Genomic DNA, 16,107 nt, shown 5'->3' on the forward strand with positions numbered 1-16,107 from the left:
TTGACTACAGGAATTTTACATCAGGTATAATACTCTAACTCAATTCAGCTGAGTCAATTTTCCCTAGAAAGTAGATCCTGCTAGCCTTCCAAAGAAATTCCCAACCTCTGGTTAATTAGGGTCATTTCCATATGTCTATTTAAACCTATAAATCTGCTCTTGTGCAACAGCCCATAGGAAGAGTTTTTACTATTTTAAGGCATTGTCCTTCACAACACATAGTTTTTCTCTTCCAAAGAACATCACAGTTGTTACTGAATTGTTTCAGTCTTGTCATTTGACATGAGTAATGACTGTATCCAAGGAACAAACATGAATGCTTCTGGATTATTATCACTCAAAAGTTTACTACATTGAAGATTGATGTAATTAATGTTCAAAAAATAACTAATTACATTTACAAATACTTCTGTTCCTTCCTCCAGAAATGTAAGGAAGTTGAAAGATTTTAAGCCACATCAAAATAAGATAATCACAGATGACTTATGTTAGAATACATACCTCTCATGTGTCCAATATGGGAAAAGGGTGGATCAAAAATCATATTTGAAACAAGCAAAATTAAAATATTTCCATGGAAAACAGACTATTTGTGACTATGGATAACCAAAAATGAGGGTAAATTCTAGCCATTTTTAACTTATGAATCTGTGTTATATATAGGGTATGTAAAAAAAAAAACAAAAAATAATTTGATACGAAGCTACCCTGAAAGTGCCAAGTTGCTGATAATAAAATTCGGTACTGCTGAATAAAGCAATTTTAACAGGATAGCAAAAAGGTTTCACAATGAAAGAATCTGAATTACTTTACTTGATTTCCTAGAACAAATTAAAAATGGTAGCTTCAGAAGGAAATACAGTGGGTTTTACTTTTGAAGTACTAGAAAGCAGCATAATGTAGTAGTTAAGAACATAGATCCTGCATTTAAAATGATCAGAAATGATGCCTTCATATTCAGTAGCTATAGAGAAATTGGTAGTTTATTTAACTCAACAGCTCTTAATTTTTGAAGATAGATATGTGTTGAAACCAAGAAGAGTATTTAACATCAACCTGGGATATGTTGTAATCATAATTTTTACATTTATCAAAGTGATTATTTCACTCATATCTTTAAGAAAATCCCCGAGAAACATGTGTCCAATATGGGAAAAGGAATTTTTCATGTTTTCCTTTTCATTCTTAAATATCACTTCTTATTTTTTCTTAATTATACATGTGATACACTGCTTTAAAATCAAAATAATTCAAGAAAGACTCATCTTTTTATTGCACCACGAATGGAGTTAGAAGTAATTATGTTACACAAAACAAGTCAGAAGAGAGAGAAATACCAGGTGGTGTCATTTAAATGTGGAATACAGAGAAACCAACAAAGTGTTGGATAAAGCCACACTCAACATCTAGTCCTAGAAAAGTCACTACAGAATGGAGACATTTGGAGGGGAGGGGCAAGCACAAACTGGGAAGGGCACACTGTGGACTATGAATGCATGAATGCTTTGATGATGGGAGCAGTAGGTTAACAGAATCTTAAGGGGGGGTGGATCTTACACTTCCAAAATACAAGTAATGATCTAAACCAGTGTTACCACAACTAAAAAAAAAAAACAAACTAACAAAATTCAAAAACTGTTTCCATCTTTAATTCCTTCTCCAGAAATAACCAAATTAATGCTATTTATCCATTCAAAATCCTGTATACAAACACCTAATTATTATTTTCCCAAACATGTGTTCTACAGCTTTTTTTTTTCAAAAATGTAGATCATGGTAGTCATACTATAATTTGAATTTGTAAATAAGCACGCTTTCAATTATAATGCTATTTTTCAAAAAGGTGTTGGTAAAATGTTGACTAATTGCAGAAAAACAATAGTGTACACCACATCCTAGCAGATAATATGGAGGTGAACACTAGTGTAGATGATGTTTCTCGCATGCTCAGTTAAAATTTGGTCATATTAATATTTATCCAGAAACTGCATTTAGTATTTGTTATAATGACTTGAGTCTTTTGGTGTCAAGGAAATATATTTTCATAGCTAGCAGTGCCTCATCTTTTTTTTTCTTTTATTTATAAAGTGTGTTAAGAATGTAGAGAACTCACTATGTTAATGCACAATATTCTGTCCAATCAACAACCAAAAGGAGGATAGTTTTATTTTCAGTCTAATACAACTATGTTGCTGTTTGAAGTAAGTGAATAATCCAAATGCCTACATGACACTCCAGAGTTCTTATTACAACTCAGACAAGAAAAACAGAATTCATTTCTATTCTATAATGTAAGTGTATATATACTGCTCAATATTTTAAAGTCACTCTGACTACCTAATGCTCCCATTTTTTGAAACTGAAAATAATGCTGGTATTCAAGCCCTGAAAAACATACACACTATAGCAGAGAACTCCCTAAACCACGTTCATGGTCCTGCATGATTTTTATTTTAAGCTGTACAAAGGTTACAGGTTTATCACTAACTATATTTTATTAAAATATCACTTTGGAGCTTCTCTTGTAGTCAGATAAGTACATTTGATATTCACCAATAAAACACATAAAACTGATGCTTAAGGGATAGAGACAAACCAATTTTATCTTTACATTTTTCTTATAATTAGGACTAAATAGTAATAAACTCAGTTCTAAATGTTATGATTTTGAACCTACAATATAGAAAGAACACTTGAAATTTAGAGTCATTTCTTTGCATTAATTCTATTGTCATTATTTTTATTCCTAATTGAGCTGCCTTAACTTCGGTGACCAAATTTCATTAACACGTATAACAATTCTCAGCTGTGTGTCTTAGAAATTTACCTATATAAGCAATTTCTAAATTCTGACAGCCCAAGAGAAAAACATTGCTGTTTTCTTATTTTTGTTCAAGTGATCACACAATAGGCCTCACTCTTCAGTCAATAGATTTGCAACCGCAACTAACAAATTTCTTTCAATTTCAATCTTGACTTCCTTGAAGACAGAAATTCAGATGTATATTTTGCCCCAATGTTCAATACAGTACGTTATATTTAGGCAATGAGTATTTGAATCAAAATATTGACAATGAAAAGATAAAGAATGTATGTCCAAATTTTATGTCATCTGGTGGTTAAAAGAACCAAAATTGAGTAAAAAACTCCTAAGACTAAAGTCATCAAGTCTTGGAAATGTTGAAAACAATAGACACTATTCATTATGATAAATAGAATATAAATAAAATCATTAGGTCTTGTCTGGCACATACTATACACAAACTAAAGGGTACTGACAAAATGTAAGTACTCTAGGTCTTCATCTTGGGAGCAGAGTCAAGTGAAGTAGCATTTTTGAATCCCTATTATACCTATTGACTGTTTTTCTTAGATTACACATTTTTGTCCTTATTAATAAGTCATTTATATGTTATAAATAGAAATTGATAATGAAAGGAGTTTTAATTATTTACTGACATGTGGTTAGTAACAAAGAATTCAAACCCAGGTCTTCTGAAATGCAAGGCTCTGCTCATTCCTTGATACTTTGAATCAGAATGCCATGACAGAGGGCAGGTGGCAAAGAAAATAAGCAAACCAGATGCAGCCCAGTAGTAGCTTCTATTTATAGATTCATAATGGAAAGGTATTATCTGGAAAGTTAGTATGAAACAATGTTCAACTGAAAAGTGGTAAAGATAACTAGTTTAACATATCAAATAATTTGGGGACGCTCTGGTGGTGCAGAGGTTAAAGTCTCAGTGCTATCAAGTTATTGCAGGTCACTGTGGCACTAGTTTGATCCCTGGCCAGGGAGCTGTTCCATGGCGTAGCACACCTCTCCTGTCTCACACGCTGCTCCCCTCAACAGAGTATGTGGGTAGATCTGCCTGTTCAGCTCCCCGCTGGATTACTGGTGAATCCTCTCAACTCCTACACCTCTAGCCTACACCCCAGGTCCTGCACGCATAAATAAATTTAAAATCTTAAAAAAAGATCAAATATGTATTCATACACATTACACTGAATACTCAACACATTAACCATTGCTACTAGTCTTTGATAAAGATGTAAGTTAAATACAATTACATATTCTATAATTTTGAATATAGTGGTAAAATGATTACAAACTTGTGAATCAGGTGTGACAATACAACCCCCTTGTGCTTTCTGTCCTGCTCCACTGTGCCCACGAAAATGACAAATCTTGCTGATTTAAGTCACAGATGCTAGAAAGGCCGTGCCAACAAATCCCGGTACATTCTCAAAAAATGTAACTTTTTATGAAAATGCTAAATGAAGAAATCAAACCAAACTTTTCTGGTTAAGGACAATAGGCAGGATATTATCAGCATTCAATGCTGTCTCTAACCTAGTGTAAGCCAGAAATTTCAGTTATTTATGAAAATTTCTTGCAGCAATTTTAATTTTAAGGCTTTTAAAATGCAGAGATCCCCTACTGAGAATTCTTTTCTGCTTCAGTTTTCAATGTTGTCATTTTATTTAATGGAGCTCCTACGTTTTTCAATTTTCAAGTTCCTCACATGTTAGAGCCTCACTGTGGATTAATGAAAAATCTGACAAAAATACATTTTTATATCATTCTCATAGTCAACATCTTTCTTACAAAAGATTGGAATAATAGAAACACTTACCAAGAAAGGAAAGGATAAATTGCATTATTAAACTTGATTCTAACTTTCTTTGCTAGTTCTTCAAAAAGGAAAAAAATCCATTTTCCATTTTTAGTCTTAAATTCCTTTCCAGAGTGATCAAAAGACTTCTGCATGTTAAGTGAATATTTAGGCAGTTGCATCCTAGAAACTATCATTTCAGAGATTATTTTGAGCATTCTCTGTGACCTATAACATTCTAGACTTTGTCTGGTTTTCTAGATAGCACAAATGCCAGCCTCTAGCCATTTCCCCATGTACAAACCACAACCCCAGCCAGAATCACTATTCTTCCATGTCCTTGCCCTTGTTTATCTGGAAACAGTAATAACTCATAAAAATCTCTCTGAATCAAAACAACCTTATGGTTTCATCAAGATTCCTACATGGATTTAAAAAGACAAACTGAGTATCAATGGTATAGTACAAAATGACTAGAATTTCAAACAAGATTTTAATGAAATAAAAATTAAAACTTATGAATCAGATCATAGTCTGACTATTGACTTATATTTATCTGTTCTTTTTTAATGGCTCATGCCTGATGCGTGTATAGATCATGCATTCTTTGTATGGTGAAAAGAGACCAGGACATCATCAGTTTACCTGCTTTGGCTGAGAATGCATGTAGGCTAGCCTAACTTAGCTGAATTGGAATTTTGGATAAATACTGAGTATAAATATGCCTCACATGTAGCATCAAACACAGTCTATTAAAATATTACTTATTCATCACCTATCTAAAATTAAAATACATATCTGTGCTGTTATGCCAGACAAACCTAATGTAGGTACAAACTTCTAAGGAAGCAACTAATTAGAACTCAATTATTCCACTTAAAGTTATATATTCAAAAGAAATATCAGAAATGCAGACAAATATGATTATACAAAGATAGCCTATTTCATGCCCCACATTTTATACATTTTCTAAGTACTGAAGATAGAGCAAAGAAGAAAACATCTTGCTTTTATGAAGCTGACATTCTCATAAAATACAAAAATATTTTAAAATATTAGGAATGAGTAAGTTCCACAATGAAAATAAAACCAGGCAACAGGATGTAGAAACTGAGGTTAAGCAGTAGCTACTGTTAATGGAAAGCCAGTGCATTGAGTAACAGCAGGAAAAAGAAAAGTTCCATTGTGTAAGAAAGAATAAACACAAAGAGGTTTGTGAAACAGCCACAAATGTGTGCATGACTTGATTAAAATGGGACCTAAGAGGCAGAGTAATAATTTGGGGTTTTGTAGCGAATGTTATAGGAAGCTAGTAGAATTAAGTAGGCAAATAAAAAGACAATTTGTATTTGGAAAGGTAATTCCAGTATGTGAACTATTGCTATAAGTAGGCAAGTGTGCAAGCCGAGCAGTCCATGAGGAAGGTCTTTTAAAGAGAGACTGGAGTGACTAGTAGTACTCGGGTCAGGTTGACCGATAATCCTCACTTATCCATAGTTGGAAACTAAGGTTTTATGACTTACAATGAATGTTATTCAAGGACCTACTGTATTAGGATGAACTCCAGGTAGGATAATTTCCTGGCAGATTGGCTTGTAGAAATAAGTCATTGGTATCTGATAAGTTTTTTGGTGTGTTTAATTGGTAAAGATGACGATATTTCTAAATTGGGCATAACTAAAGAAGTATAGTAGCTGACAGTTTAATTTGGGCTTGTTCAGTCTGAGATATTTATTATCAAGTGGAGATGTAAAGTGTCCACGCACTGAGTCTGGAGTTCAGGAGATAGAAGCCAGCACCTACACAATTAAAGATATGGCAGTGAGGCCCTCCCTTGTGGAGCAGCGGGTTAGAGCGCAACACTGAGAGGCTTGAGCCACTTCCGCATGAGTTCGATTCCCGCCTTCCCCAGAGGTGACCACATGGTGTGGCAGATCTCTCCTGGCCTGTCCGCTGCTCCCCTCACCAGTGTACTTCATCGATCTGCCTGTTCTGCTCCCTGCTCTGTCTCTGGTGAATCCTCTCACCCTCCGCAACTCTGGCCTGTACCTCAGTTCTATATGAATAAATAAATAAACCTTAAAAAAAAAAAAAAAGATATGGCAGTGAATGAGGTTTTCTAAAAGAGGCTATATATGAAGAATAGTTACAAATTTGACTTTAAAGAACAGATTTGGAGCAATAGCCAGCAGAGGAGGAACAGTCCGTGCATCAGAAGAGAGTCAGGAGTATGACACACAAGAAATATAGAATATGTGTTTTCAGAAAATGGATTTGGTCAAACTGGAAAGAATAGGGCAGTTTGAGGTGAGAAGGAATCATTGTGTGTTTGGTGTGCTTATTAGTAATAGACACTGTAGATTTAGTGGAATGATCACAAACAGATGTCTGGCTAACCTTGATGAAAGGAAAAATACATACGAGAAAGTGAATATAAAAATAGTGACAACTAATTCAAGAGGCTGTGCTATAAAAAGAGAAAAGATGTGGTTATTTATTTTTTAAAGATTTATTTATGCATACAAAACTGGGGTACAAGCCAGAGGTGCAGGCCGGTGAGAGGATTCACCAGAGACAGACTAAATACACTACTGAGGGGAACAGCACATGGGTAGGAGAGATCTGCAGCGCCATGTGGGTCAACTCTGGGACGGGAATCAAACTCGCACTGAAGTGGCTGCAGCTACCTTGCAGTGCTGCATCCTAACCCACGGCACCACGAGGGAGGGCCAGATGTTGTTATATTTTAAAAGGAGAACTTTATTTTTAATAGATGAAAGGATCTAAAAATGTTTTGTGTTGATCAAGATAATACACTAGAGAGGGAGGAACTGATGGTGGGGAAGGGAAAGAAATCTCAGGATTAATGAAAGTGAAAGATGAGGCGAGATGGAATGTGGAGCACAAGTGGAAAAACTGACCTTTGACAGCAACTAGGGTGCTTCCTTAATTGCAGCAGTGATCAGGTGACAGAAGAAGAAGGGAAATACAGGTTTGAAATAATAAGAAATGAATACTTCGAAATATATGGTATGACATCAAGTATGTGAGAAACGTAAAAGAATATAAGCACCTATGCTAAAATACTAGTAATGGTTCAATACAGGCTTTGTTATTACAAGTGTGTTTTATTTCATAAAGTTTAAGTATATTTTACAATAATGGATTATTACAACTTGAAGTGACTATCTTACTTCACAAGTCCCTGCATGTGAGTAGATTAACTGTAGTCATACTCGAATTTCTTTTTGGAAACTTTTAACAGATGTAGCAATTAAGTTATATGACATCAAGAACTGTTTTTAAAAAATATTTGAATCTGCTAAAGAAAATTCCACAGGAAAAAATATCTATAACTAGCATTTTTGAATGATACATTAGTCATTCTACACCTTTTGCCATAAGAGGACGATGTGCGAGAACTAATAGTATATGGACAAAGGCCAACAAGAGACACTAAGTACACATTCAAGGACTGCTTCAATCTCCACCAATAGAACTACAGGGGAGATGCTGATATATAACATTAAATCATGTTCCTTCCCCAGTATCAAAGTATTTTCATATGTTGGAATATTTTCTCATTCCTATTGTGAAAGAACAGTAAGGAGAAAATTCAGAGCTTATGAAGGACAGCTGGAGAACCCCATCCCCTGATGTCTTTACAAATCCCAGCCCCACCTCCACACCTAGCTCTCAGGAACTGGGAACTATAATTCCCAGCATGCCACGACCCTGACTACCTGAATGTAGAACTTCTGGGAACCAAATGCTGAATTAAGAACCATGCTTGGCTTATAACTGAACATGTGCGTTCAGAGTTTGGCTTCTTTAACGCCAACTTATATCCAGATACTGCCAGGGAACAGAGACATTATAGCAGAGATATGTAGAGACAATTGGAAGAGATACTTGGAATACATGAGGACTATGTTCTTTGTCCTTGGTAAATACAATGGCAACCACTACCTTAATGTGATGTAGTTTGAATTTTAAGGCTTTCTCTGTCCCAGTGCTCTGGAACCTTCCTTACACCTTTCTTGTGGGGTTTCTTGTTGCCAAGTGGTCCCTTAAACTTGTGGCAAGCTTTTGGAACTCAGCATCCCATTTGAAGCCAATCCTGTTTGACTGGGATTTTCCCTCAAAGTGATAGGTAATTTTGGGGGGTAGTTATTGAAAATCTTTCTTCTCTAATTTTCTATTCACCCCAATTCTGTTAAAATATTTCACACCAAGAGTATTGCTTTTGTCTTTGTTTACTGGAATGACAAACTCCTTTTAGAACATGTACCACTTGGTCACATACCACACTTGAACGTTTAATACAGGGAAGAGAATCTTTGGCTATAGATTTTTTTTTCTTTAAATCATAGGTCTTTTCATTAACATGTTAAATGTGTTAGTAAAACATCCAATTATCAATTATGATTTGAATTTTTATCTTGCTTTTTAAACAAAGAAAAATATTTTGAAATAAAGTGACCACTTCGGTTCCAGATTGAAGTTAGCTAGAAACCTTAAAATTTTTAATATATGATGCATATTTGGAAAAGCCTTTCAAGTAAGCATTTTTTATTTGTTCCTAATAATAGGTAAAGATCTGCCAATGAGTATGTCATGCATACTCTTCTATGGACTTTCTTCTCAGTTTTCATCTCACTAATAGGTTATGATCCTGAAGAACAAGGACTGCATTTTATTCATATAAACATTCCTAGAATGCAGCATAGTTCCTGGAATAAGTACCCAATGTATTTGTTGAAAAAAAAAAAAAGGAAGGAAGCAAAAAGGGAAGATGAGCATACAGACATATCTTCCAGAAACCTTATAGTTTCAAAAGATGCTATGTAGTGTTTAAAACATATTGTTTCTTAACCAAATAAAGTTAAAATTTCAAGAGGTAGCAATCTTCTCTGGTCATGCTTGTCTTTAAAGTTCATAAAAACTTGTTTTGAAAATTAGAAATGAAAAAAATAATCCCCTGCACTATCCCGAGGGAGACTTTTAGCTAATCGATTGAACTTGTCTGAATGCATTCATAAGTCTAAGAAGGAGTATTAAAGCAATGACTCATCTTGACGTAACGTAATAGAGAGTATCAGTTGTGAATGTAGAGTAGACATATATATACTTCCTGAGTAAATCCAAAGCAACAACTGGACCATATTTTCAAGTGACTTATCTTCTAGTAACTACAGTCATGTTATAGAATTTTTCAGAATAAAGCAGAAATAAAGGCTTACTCAAAATTTAAGCACTTAATAGTTTATCTACTCTTATATATGATGTTGTAATAAGTAGTCATAAAGGATGAAAAATAGGCAAATTAGAGAAAGAGTATTGAGAAGCAAACTATTTGTAACCAAGATTTATTTATCTTTTATATGGGGAATCAACAAATTCCTTTACTCTATTTTAAAAACTGTTTTTAAACCATAATTTAACTTAGCTATACTTAAGAAAACTGAGTATTAAGAAAAACATTTTTCCACTGCTAAGATATAAAAAATATAAACCATTATCACATATCCTCCAGATTCTGATTCTTCAGGAATCAAACAAAATAAGCCTTATGACTTTTTAATAAAGAAAACAACCTAAGCACCCCAAAACAGATGAGTGGATTAAGAAGATGTGGTTCATATACACAGCAGACTATTATTCAGTGATCAAAAAATATGTCATTTGCAGCACAGATGAAGCTGGAAAGATAATGGTAAGAGAAATAAGTGAAGAGAGAGATACTAAGTGTTGAGATACAAAGTTATGAGAGATAAAAAGTAACTGAGAGTAAGATAAAGATAAGTTTAAAAAGCTGACTATAGGACTGAAGCACCAATTGGCAATAACAAAGAAGGAAGGAATCACAGAGGACTGTGGGGTTGACTATGGGTGAATACAAATACCACTTCAAATAGCAAGAACTAAATTAATAACAAAGTTGAAAAATAAATGATTCATAATTCTGTAATAAAATAGTTTTTAGAAGGTATAGTCAGTTTTATTTATTTATTTATTTATTTATTTAGAGAATTGAGGTACAGGCCAGAGGTAGTGAGAGGATTCAGGGACAGAGTGGGAGAGTAGAACAGGCAGATTGATGAGGTACACTGCTGAGAAGAGCAGCATGGTGAGGGGTGAGGGGCAAGGCAGGAGAGGTCTGCCACACCATGTGGATCGCCACTGGGGCAGGGATTGAGCTCTCACTGAAAGCAGCTGTGGCTAGCTTGCAGTGTTGTGCTTTAACCCCCTGCACCAGTTTTAATCAAATAACAGTAATCATTTGGGACCCTCCCTGGTGGCACAAGGAGTTAAAGCACATTACTATGAAGATATCCACAGCCACTGCAGCATGAGTTCAATCCCCAGCCAGGGAGATGACCCACATGATGCAGCAGACCTCTCCATCCTGCCTGCTGCTCCCTCAGCAGTGTATTTGAGTCAGTCTGCCTGTTCTGCTCTCATCTGTCTGGTGCATCCTTTAACAACCCCCCCCATCTCACACCTCAGTTCCTGTACCCCAGTTCTTGTCTGCATTAAGAAATCTTTAAAAAATTATTTGTCCTACTATTTTCCCATATTACCAAATACTTTTACATAAGACTTTGATTTCCTATTTAAAAGAAATGTGCAATTATTTGATAAGTTATATCATTTCATTTTACATACATTTAGTAAGAGTTCACCCACAGCAGGCTCTGAAAGATGCTGGGATGCACAGCCCTTTGCTTGTTGTTAGGAGAGAGAGTTGTTAATCATGTTATATGAATGAATGGAAAGTTGTTGCTATGGCAAGTGCAATAATAGACAGATGGCTGGGTCTTATGCACCTGTAATATGGAGTTTCATCTGTTTATAAGCCTTCTAAAAATGCAAATAAGCACAATCCAAAAAAGGTAGCACTTTTGCATGACATTGTCTGACTGAAAGCTACTTTCCTACATTGATCTCTTTTCTAACAATTCATTTTTCCTTTTATATTGAAAATAAAAATATTTATTCCCAATTTTGAAATTTTGAAATTGAAAAAAATATAAATATATGGATGTGTTTTCATGTAAACCTTACATCATGAAAGCATCAGTAAGCATTGTATTTAGGGAACAGTTGCCATTACTGATTTTTGTGTGCATTTGTGTGATTGTAAAATCAGTAAGAGCACCTTCTACATTATTGGTCATCAACTAATAAAAAATCAAAAGTGTAAGACTATTCATTTAAATAATTGATTTTTAAACAAAATATATTTGAAATTTTAAATAAGAAGTCTTTAAAAGATCATTTTAGTGATGTAGAAGTCAAAAGAATTATTTTTCCTAAAGAGGAAAGCATTGGTGGTGCTAATGTCATAAAGAAAAAAAAAAATTAATGGAATGGCAAATTAGAAATGTTTTTAAAAAGCAGGTACTTGCCTTTCAGGAATAATTTTGAATAGTGCCAAAATGCTGACCTTCTTTCAATATGAGTCAAAGTTCCAAATTCTGTTAAAATGCTAAAAATAGGGCCCTCCCTGGTGGCGCAGCAGGTTAAAGCACAGTACTAAGAAGCTAAAGCCACTTCAGCATGAGTTCAATCCCCACACACCCCAGAGGTGATCCACATGGCTAGCAGACCTCTCCTGAACCGCCCCCTGCTCCCCTCAGCAGTGTATTTTGTCGATCTGCCTGTTCTGCTCCCTACTCTTTCTCTGATGACAGAGACAGATAATCCTCTCACTGCCCCTGCACCTCTAGACAGTACCCCAGTTCTCTATGCATAAATAAATCTTTTTTAAAAATGCTAAAAATAAATATAATGCACATATGGAATATTTATCATCCAAGTAACCACATAATCCCCTCCAAGAAGAAAAATTTCAAAATAGTGATATGTTATGATAGCAGGAAGGTAGCATGAAAGAGAAAGTTTATAAATACCCAATCACCTGTCTCTCCTCTAAAACATGACTACTGTCGAGATTCTCTTGTGTTTCATAAAAGCAAAATATGTCTGTAAAGACCAAAGAGTCTCTCCAAAGCATGTCTAGATCACAAAATTCTGGCTTCTTCTGTTAACAGATCTGTCTACTACACATTCTCTCTTTTTCACAAGTGTTGAGTAGATAATTTGAAATAGAAGAATTTGGAAAATGGTCTGTTGTCCCTACACAATGATGCACAAAAACCAGGTTTCTATTCAATTTAGTTACCCCATTTCTTGGCAGTATTTAAATATGTACAACAGTTGCAAAAAAAAAAAAAAAACTGCAGTTCTCTTCTCAGAATTCACTAACAATTTATCTACTGAGAACTATTTTCATCAGGAAGAAGCAGTGAGAAAATGATGGGCATCACACCAGGTCTTTCATCCAGCAGTAACAAAAATAGACTCTGCCTGAGTCACTAGCAGTGCCTGCTTACGTCATCATCTGCACATCATGTCCTGATCTCAGATGCCATGTGAAAATCTCATTTCCAGGGACTATGGAGAAGTCTTTTGTCTGTTACTTAGCTTTTTTTTCCCCAAGAACACTGATTTTTACTGTCTCTGTGGCCACTAATAATGCTAATTCACCTTGAATATCTTCGTCAGCCCTAAGCTTTGATCACAAGAAGCAGCAAATAAATTGTGTGGTCTAGCTTCAAGCTTAACAGGAAAACAAACCACAGTTTCAACTCAGTCCTCAGCAATTAAGACTCAATTAAAAGTAAATAAAAGTAACACTAGACATTATTGAAATAAACATGGGAACTGAATAAGTAGGGATATGTGAATACATTTCTAACAATTTGGCTTCAGTAGTTATCAGTGCATATGTGGAGCTCTGATAATACCTAAGAAATATTCATATTTTTGAGTTTAAAAATCAATTTTCCAAAAATCCATGTATATTTTGGAGCCAGACCAAATACAATTTATTTTTTAAGAAATCTCCAATTATTTATCAAAATAAACCCAGGAAGTTAGAGACCCAAGTCCTATAATTAATAAAAGTTCAAGGGAAAAAAAATTGGTATACTCAGCAAGGATTTGGGAAGCAATTACACACCTATTAGAATACCTGAAACTTGAAAACAACCAAAATGTCCTTCAGTTGATGAGTGGATAAACTAACTGTGGGAAATCCAGGCAATGTGATATCTCTTCAGCCCTGAAAATAAATGTACTATCAAGCACTGAAAACACATGGAGGAATCTTCAATGAGTGTTACAAAATAAAAGGAATCAATCTGAGAAGGCAACATGTCATATTCAACTATTACAAATGGAAATGGCAAAAATACAGATACATGGACAAAAAATCAAACAACTATTGAAAGTCATAAAATAAAATCTGTGTTAATGGAGAGAGATGGAATATAAACATCGGAAGATTCATTACTGTGAACAAGTTGCCTTTAAGTAAGCTATAAATTATCAAGATCCTGATAAAAATTCCAGGAGTTTTTTTATAGACAATGACAAATGTATACTAAAGAGGAAGATTCCAAGAAGTGGTTTGGAAGAATATTGAGGGAAGGTGCTTTTTCTGTGGCATCACATCAAGAAGCCACATGTCAGTATACTTATTGCTGATACAGATTTGAATCGCCTGGCTGAGGTGGGGAGACTGTGGGAGCATTATCATTTTCTCCTTAAGTTTGCAGTCACCAGTGACTCCATATGGCCATGGCCATGCCATTTTTTCTTTAGAAATATTACTGACTCCGTTTTTTAATAGATACTATTATTAATTGCTTCCATCCACTTGTCAACTTATTTCATCCAGTGAAAATTGGGCTATTTGTTTTTCAAAGAATAGTCCATTTCAGTTTAATTACCAAATCTACAGACACAGTTTCTTAATTTTATTATCCTTGTATTATTATTTTAACCAGTTATTATTTTTTTATTTGATGTTATTTTTGCTGTGTTCTTTTCTTGATTTGTTAGGTAGGGGGCAATCAAATTTTAGTTGTCTTTTAATAAAATTGGTGGTTTGCATTGATTTACTCTATTTTCCTATTATCAAATACAACTTATGCTCTAACTTCCTATTTCCTTCTGCTTGATTCAGTCTTTAACTGTTTTTCTCTAGCCTTATTTTTTCAAGCATATGCATGTTAATGCCATGATTCCCTGTAAGCACAGCTTTTACTATAACCCACAATTTTTATGAGCTTATTTTCACTTAATTTCAATTTTTAAAATTTCTTGCGATTTCTTTGACCTATGTTATAGTGTGGTAAATAATCTCCAAAAACTTGAAAATCGTCCAGGTTCTTTTTCTGTTACCAATTTCCAGCTTAATTCCATTATTGAAAATAGAAATTGTATGATGATAATTTTAACTTAATGCTTGTTTCATGACTCAGCATGTCACCTATGTTGGTGAATACTCCATGCAAAATTTAGAAGAATTTGTAGCCTGTTGTTGGATGTGCTATTCTGTAAATGTCAATTAGATCCAGTTGGTTGCTGATATAGTTGAGTTCAATTATATCTACACTTATTTTCTACCTTCTGGATCTGTCAAAAGGTGATAGAGGGTACTGAAGTCTCCAGTTATAATAATGGGCTATTTTTCTATTTCTCTTTGCAACTCTATGTGGTTTTGGCTTAAATGCTTTGACTCTTGTTATTAAGTGCATCCATAATAAGAACTATTATGTTTTCTTGGATAAATGACCTCCATTACTGTTATATAATGTCTCTCTGCATCCTTGACAATTCTTTTTATGTTGCTGGCTTTGTGTAAAATGAATACTGTTGTTTTAGTTTTCTTTTGTTTAGCGTTAATATGATGTACCTCTCTCCCTTTTTACTATTTTTTCAAAGAAATATTTTATTTATGCATATAAAACTGGAGTACAGGCCAGAGATGAAGGGGCAGTGAGAGAATTCACCAGAGACTGGGGAACAAAACAAGTGAATCCACTGAAATACACTGCTGAGGGGAGTAGCAGGCAGAGGCCTGCTGCCATGAGTCACCCCTCTGGCTCGGAGCCAACTTGTATTGATGTGACTGCAGCTAGTTTCCTAATGCTGCACTTTAACATGTTGCACCAGCAGGGATGGTCCCCTCCCCCTTTACTTTTATCCCATTTATATTTAAAATGTCTTTTTTCACTAGGGAACTGAAGTCAAACTACAATGCTATATAGCACCTCACACCTTTAAAATGACTCAGAATATAAATGCGGACAAAAGACAACACTTAGGCTACTGTGGGGAAGAATGTAATTTGATGCAATTACTCTGAAAAATAGTATGGAAGATCCTCAAATCTGAAAATCTGAAATCTGATCTTCCATACTAAACAATTCCACTTCTGGGTGTTTATCAACAGAAAATGGAAACAGTTACTAAAAGATACCTGCACCTCACATTGTCATTGTTTACACGTTAATGCATGTTTACACGTTAATGACATGTTTCCACACTATTGTCATGTTTCCACGCTATTGTCATGTTTCCACGCTATTGTCATGTTTCCACGCTATTGTCATGTTTCCACGCTATTGTCATGTTT

Source organism: Condylura cristata, unplaced genomic scaffold, assembly GCF_000260355.1.
Source record: "Condylura cristata isolate star-nosed mole 26May11 unplaced genomic scaffold, ConCri1.0 scaffold00003, whole genome shotgun sequence".
NCBI classification, from domain to species: domain Eukaryota; kingdom Metazoa; phylum Chordata; class Mammalia; order Eulipotyphla; family Talpidae; genus Condylura; species Condylura cristata.